Source organism: Rhinolophus ferrumequinum, chromosome 7, assembly GCF_004115265.2.
Source record: "Rhinolophus ferrumequinum isolate MPI-CBG mRhiFer1 chromosome 7, mRhiFer1_v1.p, whole genome shotgun sequence".
Taxonomy (NCBI): Eukaryota; Metazoa; Chordata; class Mammalia; order Chiroptera; family Rhinolophidae; genus Rhinolophus; species Rhinolophus ferrumequinum.
The window spans coordinates 50558389-50567809 of record NC_046290.1 but is presented as its reverse complement, the minus strand read 5'-3'; the positions used below and the strand labels follow the sequence as shown (position 1 = coordinate 50567809).

At 44.4% G+C, this 9421-nt stretch overlaps 1 pseudogene; it reads right to left on the bottom strand.

Moving 5' to 3' along the window:
* Positions 1-8524: 8524 nt before the first annotated feature.
* LOC117024601 (small ubiquitin-related modifier 3-like) lies at positions 8525-8861 on the bottom strand (annotated as a pseudogene).
* Positions 8862-9421: the final 560 nt, after the last annotated feature.

The window sequence follows — 9421 nt, the reverse complement described above, 5'->3', positions numbered from 1 at the left end:
TGTTCTGAACCCCTACAAGACACTCCCGATCCCTTCGCAGCTCTGTGACTCAGCATAAGCACTTCGGCCCCAGGTCATCGTTGTCTGCTAGGAATTCTCTGCCAGCTCCAGCCAGTGCTTGCCTCCATCTTAGCTGAGAAGCACGTAAGCTACACCTCCTTCCTGCGGGCTGGCAGAGCCCTCTGGTTTTCCCAGGTTTCAGTACCTAAGCTCCAAAGTTGTAAGGCAGCATCAGGAAGTAAACGTTGTTATAACACAGTGATGACTGATGACCATCCCCACCACCCATGAAAGCGTCCATATGCAAATACCTCGATTCTAAGTAAACCAGCCTCCTTCCTAGCCAGACACTGGTGCTTGTCAGCCATCCTCCCGCTGATTTTCCCATGTTGCAAATATGCAGAAATAAGATGCAAATAGGATGCACTTTCATCACGTGGACAGTGAAGTTGGAGAACTACTCCCTCATGGGTAAACCCACTAACAAAGAAGGATCTGGCAGAATTAGAACAGTTAACAGAGAAGGAGAGAAAATTGATAAGGACGGACAATGACAAAACAGGCTTTCATAAAAAGGTGAACTGAATATCAGGGGTGGGAGAGAGGCCCTCAGGAAACTGATGAACCTCTTGAATATTTTTGCAAAAGTGTTCCTCTTTATCTTCCTGTCCCTGGTGTAAGATGAAGGAAGACATATGATGCTGTCATATAATTTTGTGAAACAGCTAATGCCAAAAAAATCCACTCATTCATTTTTGTTAGTCTAAGAATTAGTGCACAGTCACACAACATCCATTTTATAAAATACATAAAATATATTTTTATGATTTTTAGTTCTATTTAAAGGAAAAGCTTTAATCAAAGCCCTTTTCTCCTCACTATTTACTATGACATTTTAGAGAAGGTTGGCAGGGGCAGTGATAGGAGGCCAAGGGCGGGTCTAAGGAAGGAGAAAGAATATTTTAAGCAGAAGCAATATCTAACAGGATGTGGAATGGAACGCTTCCTGTTGTCTTAAGTGTTGGCTAAAGCTTCAAAGCTGAAATCAATGTGTGATAAAGACCTCCACATTCTAAAAGAAAGGCGCTAAGGAAATCCCACAGGACTTGTTAAGGAAAGGTGAGAGGTTTTTGAGAGAAAGTTCCTTGAAGGGAATTTGTAAGAGGAGCAAGTTTTGCATTTTCCCTTCCCTTCCCTCAGGGAAGGGGATCCAGTCACCACCCAGAGCAAGCAAACAGAGAGTCCAGGAGAACCCAGGGTTGGGGGGAAGGGGTCGGCTTGCAAGAAGGGGAGACAAACTGGCCTCTCAACAAACTGGCATCTCATTTCATAGATAGAAGCTTGTTGAAGGACAAAAACGTTTCAGCCTGCAAAATGCTATTACCAGAGTGGAGAATGCCCTGGGTCTTGGGAGAGCTTGCCAGATATCTCCTGGAGTTTGGGGGCATGAAGACTGGTGCCTGGCTCCCTGGGAATTCTCAAAGCAGGAGGTCAGCTGAAGCTGGGTGTCAAGGTAAGGGGAAGAGGGCAACTGGGATAGCAAGGTGCTTTTCTATCTGCCATTTAAAAGGCTAAAGGTAAGTAGATTCCCATGGGCCAGAGGGCTACCATCTGGGGAAGGGGTCCCAGCAGAGAGAGACCAGATCACCTGGAGAGTGCATCACCTGGTGCAGTATGGGAAGTTCCTGCAGTGGGAGAAGGAAAAGGGACTTATTATTAAGTCCCATTAATAATAAGCCCTCCAAAAGAGCTGGACTTAGAATACAGAGCACTCCGGACACCCAGGCAAGAGCCACAAACTGCTTATACAACACAAATTACGTATGTTGAACATAATGGCCTCTGTACCTTTGCTTTCATTTTCCTCATCTGCTTAGCCCTAGAGGATGCTGAAGAAGGCTGGGGAGGGGAGCGTGGTAGAGAAGGCAAATCAAGAAGAATGAGAGAACAAACCATACCCCTTTCTACATTTCTATGGAAAAGGAAGAGCTGACCAGAGAAAAGGGGAGGTGGGTGGTAGGGTAAAGACAGAACAGGGAGGGAGGCAAAGAAAGGAGGGGATGGGGCAGTGCTGATGAATTGATTTCTGGATGTATTGATCACAAGCTGATACGGCCTGTATGTCAGCAACCCTGTCTGTGTGTGTGAGATGGTAGTTTGGCACCATCACCCCCACACACGTGTACTTGGAGCCCTATGCACGAATCCCATCTCTCAGGACAAGGGCATGTAGAGAAGGCTGAGGCTGTGGATAATAGCTGGTGAGATCAGGATGCATTTGAGAGTGCCTGCACCCAGTATGTCAACACCTAAATGCTGTTCTAGGACCCTGGGCAGATAAGTCATAAGGAATGCAGCCAGGCAGAGCAAGCCCCCAAACACTGGATGTCTCAGGGCGTTAGCCCCCACTTCAGGGAGGAGCCCTAGCGCTGGTGCACTGGGTTTCTCCAACGGAGCCCCACAGATTCTGGCCTGCACTAAGCAGATCTAACACTTAGATCCAATAGACTGAGCGACAACCTGTCTTCTTAAGCCCAGATGCAAGCGTTGGCTCTGTCTTTTATAGAGAGGCAGGGTGAACCCTAGAAAAGGCATGGCAAAAGGAGAAGGAAGCAAAGAGGGGTTAGTTCCAGTGCCTGGAGCATTGCTGATGGAAACTGCGTCTGTAGGACCTGTGCTTTCCCAGCCACAGGTGGTCACAGGCTGCTTCACCACACGAAACATCTGGGAAGATAAGAACTCCAAAGGAGGGTCCACGAGGAACAGAGCACCAACTCCAAACCCTTTGGCTCAAAAAAGGGCCTTTGACGGTGAACTATGTGCCAACCAGTTTCCTCCTAAGAGTTGAAGAACCATCAGTGCCCCCAGAGGCCAAGAGGCCTTCCCAAATGTTCGAGGAATGGATGAAGAAAAATGGACAGAGCAGTTGGAAAGGTGGGGGAAATAACATGAGAGTGTGTTCCATAGAAGCGGAGGGAAGAGAGTTTAGAAAGTTGATTAATAGAAGAACAAAACATGCCCATTGGATTTGGTATGAGGGGGTGGTCACTGGTCATGTTGACAAAACCCACACAGTGATGGATTCAAGAGTTAGACTGCTGTGAGCTCAGGTATGAATGGGATGTAAGCAACCGGAGGTAGAGAGTAGAGCTTGTCCTTTCCAGAAGGATGACTATAGGAGAGGCAGTAGTGTGAGAAACGAGAAGTACCTATAAGGATATAATGGCATGAAAGAGGGTCTTTCTCTTTTTTTATGTCAGGAGATCTTAGAGCATGTTTAAATAATGATGGAGTCGGGGGAGAGGTTAAGGGATGAATGAATAAAGCATAATAACTAAATGAAACAACTCAGGAGACAGGAAGGGATGAATGGAGAAGAGCACAGGTGTTGCACAGGTGTAGGAATGAGCCTTCGATAAGAACAGGAACAGCCTTTCACTAAGCTGGGCAGAACAAAGAGCAAAGGAGGAGGGGTGGAGGTAGATACGTGGTAATTGGAGGGGCAAAAAGGTTGACATTTGCTTTCCTGGTGTGTAATAAGGGTAGTGAATAACACGCTAAAAGCATTTTATAGTTTCAAAATATTTGCATAAATTTTCATTTGATCCTCAAATCAAGCCAAATACATTTTCTGGTTGGTTCCAAACCTGGGTATGCATCCCAGGTTCTCGATTACTCTTGGCTCCCCTGAATTGGTGCGTTCCCTTCCTGTAGTTCCACACAACTAGAACTCTCTCAAACTAATCTCTCTACTTTCGCCCAAGCCAACTCCTATGGGTCTCTCTTACAGCGGCTACCATTGAGGGATTCCAAACCATTGGCTCTTTTCTACTTTATCGCTGTGCCTCAAACTTCCCTGCCATCCAGTGGCAGCCAGCTCCAGCATGGCTGGTCAGTGATTATGTTCTCACCTGTCACAGACAAGGACACTGACCGAATGCAGATGTTAGCTGCATGGGGCCACCTCTCAGCCATAGCCAAGCACGATCTCCTGACTTAATGGGGGTTCAACTCGAGAAGATATAGGTTGACAACACTTGGCCACTTATCCACTTACATTTCTTATAGTCAGTCAAGCAATATCCAAAGCAACTGGGGGCAGTGGCCATGTTCCATCAGTCTCTTCTATCCCCAGCTGTAACTGGCCTCGTGGTCTTTCTCCTGGACCTTTTTGTTCTTAAGTGGCACCATTACAACACATCTCGTAGACTCCATTGTTGATTAGTTCGTGATGTGAAAGAGGGGAGAAGGGCAGGGTTAAAATTGCAAAAAGTGTGAAAGGCAGAAAATTGCACTAGATTAAGGAAGCAAACCTGTGACTGTCAAGTCAGGTGATGTCTTTCTGTTTTTGTGCAAGTCAGTTTTGAAGGCTACTCAGAAAGAGGAATTTTGAAAATGCTTTGATCAATTATAGTATCACTTGACTAAAAAATTGCTCTCAAGACCAGCATTTATTTGGGTTATACATTCTAATGTGTTTGTTTAAAAGGTTCCTTATTTTATGGTCTTAGCTTATGCAGTCTTTAAAGCAGTGCTCTGTTAAAAAGAGGCTCTTCAGGCTGAGATAGAAAGGTATTTCTTGCAAATGTGAATGTGGAATTCAGGATCCAACTTTGTGCTAAATATCTTCACATTTTCCAGTGCAGAAGAACACTGAGGATTTTGACATTGTGAATCAACAATGTGGTTAAAGGTCATAGGTTTAGAAAATTCAACGCAGTTTAGCTTTGGCTTGGACATTGAAGCAGCAGATCTTTTTGACCCCAGAGTGAAGGTGAAACGGCTGATGCTGATAGGGCAGCCCCAGAGAGCAAAGTCTCTTTGTTTTGAAGGCAGCTGTTTTCCTGGGTGTTGTGCTTTAACATAAAGCAAACAGACTCACCAAGCACTGGGCGAGCACTAGAATACAAACCGGGACACTATTTCTGCTCAGGGAAACTGTCTTGATTATCCAGGACAGTTAGTCCAGGAAATGGTCCTGGCCTCTCCCCATCACCTGTCCTTTCTTTCATTTTCCATCCATTTCAGCCACCATCGCAAGTGCTTCTTTGCGCTTGTTCCAGGCTCCATGTTAAATGCACTGGACACTGAATTGAGCTTCCCCGAGCTTGACCCTTGGTGTGCTCCAGGCATGCAGACACACTCCCTCTGGCCTCCTTGCTCTAGGCTGTTGCAGGAAACATCTCAGCAGAAGAGGCCCAGCTTCTCTGAAGAACAACCAGTAACCAAGAGTCTGTAACCCCTGTGCGGGCCACAGGGCCATGTGCAGCAGGTGGACTGTGGCAGGGAGTGAACAAAACACATGTCTCCAAAAACATTGAGATCCTAACTTGCTCTTTTTCTTAAGAAGACGTCTCCCCAAAGAAGTCCTTCTGAATGTTACGGTCCCTTTGTACCTGACTTTGGCGGTGAAAACCCACACAGGCTTATTTTACATTTTCTAAGCTCCCAGGGGACAGAGTCATCACAAGTGTATGCGAGGCTCCTACTCTGATTCTGTCCCTCACTGGAAGCCTTCCCCAGCCCCAGGGCAGGACCATTGCCTCCCAGGCCCCATCTGGAGGGTGTCAGCAGCTCTTTCCTTTCATGAACACCGTATGTGACCATAGGTTTGGAGTTTTGTTGTTTTCTTAATTATGAAGAAAAGAAACACATGCAGGGTAAGGAACAGTTACGTTGTCAAAGTGATTATTTGGCTTCTGGCTAACTCTTGGTCTCATGAGGCAGAGAAGAGAAGCCTTGGTAAAAATGAGCTTTTCCTTTCTATAAACACAACCTGAAAAAATGTAAACCAGCTGAGTTGGCAGAGTCTTTGCCTGCCCCAAATGGAGGCGTTTATGGTATCAAAGAAAATTTCCTTAGAGACATTTCAACTTGGGTTTCCTATGAATGAATTGGGAAGAATGTGAATGGATAAGAACTGGGTGGAACTGGACTTTCTGCATTTACACTGTCCACTAGAAACCAGTGCCCTTTATGGAAAACAGGGAGGTTTTGTTTGGAAGATGGGTCTGGGGGAAGAAACCTCACACCACAAAGCCCTTTGATGTGCCCTGGATTGAAGTATGGTTTTCCTGACCCTCAGCCTTGGATGGGGGGGGGGGGGAGAGGGAGGGGACATGAAGACTGGGCTGACATTTCAGAGAAGACTCTTGGGGACAGCAAGGTTTTCTTCCCTAAAATTATGATGCTAATTCAAACCATTCAGCAATGGTTTCTCAGGCAGCCCTACCTTGAAAACATAGAGTTAGCAACAGTGTTTTTATTTACAGCTTCATTAATCAAGGCTCTTCATTGTGGTGTTATATTCTATAGCTATTTCCTCTACAGAATTTAGCTTGAGCGATGCACAAACTTTCCCACTCATGATATGTGATCCAAAATATGTTTAAAAGGTGAAAGCTCATTAAACTGTTCAGACTCAAAGATCACTCACATTCATATCTAACACATGTAATATCCTTGTTTCTCTCCATCGAAGTCAGTCACACACAGGCATTGAGCACTTCCAGGTGGGCAGTAGTTCAGGCTGGCATGTGGAAGCCTTAGATGTGATCCTTGCCCTCAGGAGACGTTGTTAAGGAGACACTGTGAAATGTTAGTGAACAATTCAAGGCAGGATGTGATCAAGTGCCAACTGGGGAAGGATGGAAAGACCTGGAGAAGTTAAGAGAAAATGAAGGGCATGTGAGAAATCAAGTTTCCTATTTTCATAGGGATATTGAATTTGTCTCCAAAAGGAAGAACTTGGAAGTTTGAAGATTTTCAGCTTATCAATAAAAAGAACTTCTAAGTTGGGAAAGCCAACCTAGTGAGGTTGCTGAAAGTATGCAAATGGATATTAAATAATTATCTGATAGAGATGCTACAAAAGGATTTTATATATTGAGTAAACGAAATGCCCCCTAAGACTGTCTTGGACCTATGGAACAGTGACGGGAGTGGACCTATGAAATACAGTGACTGGAGTATAAACTCAGTCTGGACCTCCCTGAGGAGCAGGAGCTGTGCTGGGCCTCAAAGGATGAATGGCCTCTAGATGCTGGCTCCTCCCCTCCTGTGTGTTCCCATACCACCCACCACCCCCTACCTATTCCCTGGGAGAGCCCAACCTATAGCAAAGCAGTCTCTATGGCAACAGGGCGGGGAGGACACAGAGCTAAGGATCTCAGATGGATGCATTCATGGTATAGGTAAGGGTTGTGTAATTCACCGAATGTAAATTTTACCTTTAAAAATAAACTGGATAATTATATGCAGTGTACTGATATCTGCAATTTACTTTAAATGCATTTAAGAGAAAAACCAGATGGATTGATGGGTATAGAAGAGATGTGTGATAAAACATATAGCAAAATGCTAATTATAGAATCTGCAGGATAGGTATATGGGTGTTCACTGTACAATTTACAATTTTATAATAGAATGTTGGGGAGAAAAATCCATGTGGCTCTTACTATGGAAGAGAGTAAATGGCTTTCAGCTTTCACAGACGTGGAACACCACAGAATATAATAATGTAGGTTTATTGAGTTCTCACTACTCACTAAGCACTTCCGTGTACTATCATTTACTCACACACCCCTCTGTGATTAAGTAAGTACTAGCATCCTCACTCTGTAGACAGGACAACTCAGGCACAGAGAGCATAAAACATCTGCTCAGAGCCACACAGCTGGTAAGTGTTAGATTCAGAATTTGAACCCAGGTCTGACTGACTCCAGAACCCAAGGCCATGACTAATGTACCACATGTGGGTGCCAGATGTGGATGCCTGGCATGGTGCCTTGTGTTGGGTGAAAAGCATTTGATGTTTGGGGGAAAGTGAGACAGATGCCTGCATTCTGGCCCTGCCCTCATCCTCTAATGGATTTCGGATGGGTTTGGTTCTTTACTTCTTTAATTGTTAATAGACACCCAGATCACCATCTGGGAGTTTTATTCTGTGATTTTTTTTTGGGGGGGGGGTTCTTTTTTTTTTTTTGTCTTTTTCTTGTTTTTTTTTTTCATTTTAAACAAGTTTTTTAAAGAATAAGATGCTTGACTTGAATGGAAAACCATCTAACATTCATTCCTTTTAATTTATCCCTACTGAAAGACAGATTTTCCTACATGTAACAGCTATATACAAAAAGATTATAAAATTGTCCTTGGTTTTACACAATAAGTGAAAAACACTAGAATCCTACAATCGAACAAGGTATGCAAGGATTTTTTTATGTTGTTTTTCTTTTGTTAAACAGTCAGAACAAAATAACTTCTGGAATATAAAGTTAAGAGCAGAATGAGCATGCCACTAATGGAGAAAAAGTATTTTCACAACACCAGTAATCTTTCCCCATCCCACCGCCACTTGATGTCAATCAAAACATACCATTGGCTATTTAGCTTTTAAAAATGCACCATGTTTGTGCACATACACCAGTTACTTTATGTACAATAAAGGTATGGGAAAGGGGGAAGTGAAAGAATAGAGAAACTATACTGGAAGAGTCAGGATGTAGTGGATAGAAATTGTGGTTTTCTAATTGAGAATGTACTTTTGGTTTATAGGAACAGGGTTCTGGACTAAAGGCGTGCATTCCCTTTTTAGTAGACAGTACTGGAACACATCAATTGTATCTTCATCCTTCATTTCCACCTGTCCAGGTGTCGATTTCATTGACTGGCTGCCCATCCAATCAGAATCTGATCTGCCTCACTGACAAACCCTGTTATTTATAACAGGCTTCCATTAGTTTGCTGTGTGATATCAAAATGCCTCTTAATCTTAAACCCCACCAGAGGGACTGCCTGCCCCACCACCTTCAAATTAATATTGTCACTCTCTTAACTCCTTCCCTGGCCTTTTTGTGAGCCATAGAGAGTCCTGCAGTCTCAGCTTCATCTCATTTTGCCACCTATTGTCCCAGGGGTGTTGCTTCCAGTCCTTTGTTGAATATGTAAAATACGACAACATTCCCCAAATTAGGTCTTTAAGGTAATTTTCAGCTGTCTGCGCATTCTCCCATAGTTTGGAAAAAGAAAAAAATCACTGAAAATCAAATACTCTAACCCCTCCTTTTTCACTTCAAAGACCCTAAATATCTGTTGATTGAGGTGCGAAGCCTTTCCCAGTCTCTCAGGGGAGCTTGGCCGGCAGACCTGGGGGTCCCAGGCAGCCCAGGTGGAGGTGGCCTGCAGAGCTGATGGTTGAGATCAGCAGGCATAGATGCTTGCCATGTATGATGGCCCTGTGACGGCCCCTGCGAAGCCATCTTTTTAGTTCTCAGATTCAGCTTGTTTGGGTTTTCTATTGTTTATTTCCCCTTCCCTCCACCTTTAGAAGGAAGGCAGGGGCTACTTCCCAAAAATAGAGAAAAAGGAATGGAAGCCCAGCTGGATGGCTTCCCCCCTGCATGCACCCCAAAGCTCTCTGAGC